Genomic DNA, 1,863 nt, shown 5'->3' with positions numbered 1-1,863 from the left:
GCCTCGAACCACCGGATCGGGGGCATATAAATTTAATAAACAAATAAATAACCAATCCTTGGTTCTTCTCCTCCCTCTCCTGTTTGTAAATGCAAGATCCTACAGCCTCCTCTCCCATAGGGGATTTCAATTCTTTATAGATCCCAAAGCTCTTCTTGTCGGTCCCTCAGTCTCCTGGAATAAATGATGATAAACTTGAGGTGATAGCAATCAGAAAGAAATTTCCATGCAATCATCTATCTATATAGTCCTAAAACTCTTGTTCCTGTAATTAACTTCAACTGGGCAAAGTGATGCATTGTAGAGCAACATTTTTTGAATCAAGATATTTCAAATGGGCTAACTTACGGAATGAATCCAAAATCTAGAACCCATGACTCCTACGAGATTGAAACTCGGCAAAGTTGTGGCCGTTTCAGTGCCGTATCTTCCAACTACACATCCCAGAAACCTGTAGACCAGTGGTTCTCAACCTTTTTAATGCTGCGACCCCAACCGGTCGTAAGTCGAGGACTAAACCGGTCGTAAGTCGAGGACTAAGCCGGTCGTAAGTCGAGGACTACCCAACCGGTCGTAAGTCAAGGACTTTCCCTGCCCGGGAGCGCCGCGCATGCGTGGTTCCGCCCCCTGCGCCGGCTGAGGCGTAGCTGGCAAGCGGCAGAGACGGAACAGGCCGACCACCAGCTGGCCCAGCCCAAGGGAGGTAAGGCACCCGCCGGAAAAGGGGAAAAAAATGGACCAAAAAAAAATGGCGGACAGCCTTGCTTGGCGACCCCCATGAAATGGTCGATCGACCCCAAATGGGGTCCCGACCCACAGGTTGAGAACCACTGCTGTAGACTGCATGGCACAAAGGAAGATGGGAGTACTGGCAGTCATGGAAGGAGGGGGACCTTGGGGATATAATAGTTTTCCGTTCCCTTTGTTCCCCCTCTCCCCAGCAGAGTGGCAGGCAGTTCCACAGGTCAGCTGAGGAGGAGGAGGAGGTAACTTCACCTGGGTGGTAGCGAGGGGAGAGCAAACAGCCAGAGCCTATATGCTTGGAAAGAAGAATGACATACTGCATCAACGGTTATCTAGTAACAATGATAAAAAATGCCTTTTATTAAAAAAAAAAAAGTCGAAGGGTTCAGGGAGGCTTCTTGTATATGGTTTCCTCTAAAAGAATGAGAACAAAAAAAGAGAGAATCTTGCATAAAATATGCATGTGCTGTTCTGATACGATGCAAACTTGAATGAATATAATTTAGGGAGAAAGACACTCCATCTGCAGTGTATAGCAGATTAGAAGGAAGCAATGACTTGCTGGCTGGTGTGCCCGCTCAAGTCTGTTTTTAAAATGCTGTTCAATTCTGAGGACTTCCAGGCCTTGGCTCTTACGATTCCTCATCTTTCAACGGTAAATAAAAGAGGCCTTCAGACAGACATCTTTTCCTAGTACTCCATCAAATTACAGAGCTCCTCTGTGAAGTAGGACACAACAGAGCAACCCCTTTTGGGGATTCATATTCTTCACTCTGTGAGGTGGATTTATAACCTTGCGTGTTCTTCCTATCACTGTTTACCAGCATTTATTCCAATGCTTTCCTTTGTCTGGCTCACCCACGCTCTCCCCCTGCCTCTCCTTCTAACCCGCCCCACACACATGAAATTTATTTATTTATTTTATTTATTATTTGGATTTATATCCCGCCCTTCTCCTCGTAGGACTCAGGGCGGCTGACAATCAATTAAAATACATAAATAACAATACAAATTTAAAATTAATTAAAAGAGATATTTAAATATTGTCCAATTTAAAATATAATTAAAACCCCTCTAAAAATTACCCTAGGCCAGTCCTGCAAGCTGGAATAACCAAGT

General features: G+C 44.8%; 1 long non-coding RNA gene across 1 annotated transcript in view; it reads right to left on the bottom strand.

Annotated features, from left to right (window-relative positions):
* Positions 1–355: 355 nt before the first annotated feature.
* LOC107295610 overlaps positions 356–1,863 on the bottom strand; it is a 10,120-nt gene continuing 8,612 nt past the window's right edge. The window contains exon 3 of the long non-coding RNA XR_001549065.1: positions 356–380. This is a non-coding gene — a long non-coding RNA (uncharacterized LOC107295610). The remainder of the gene's footprint in view (positions 381–1,863) is intronic.

This window comes from Protobothrops mucrosquamatus, unplaced genomic scaffold (genome assembly GCF_001527695.2).
Source record: "Protobothrops mucrosquamatus isolate PMUCROS unplaced genomic scaffold, P.Mucros_1.0 scaffold2416, whole genome shotgun sequence".
NCBI lineage: Eukaryota > Metazoa > Chordata > Lepidosauria > Squamata > Viperidae > Protobothrops > Protobothrops mucrosquamatus.
Note: the sequence above shows the minus strand (reverse complement) of the source record. Positions and strands in the feature narration are given on the sequence as shown.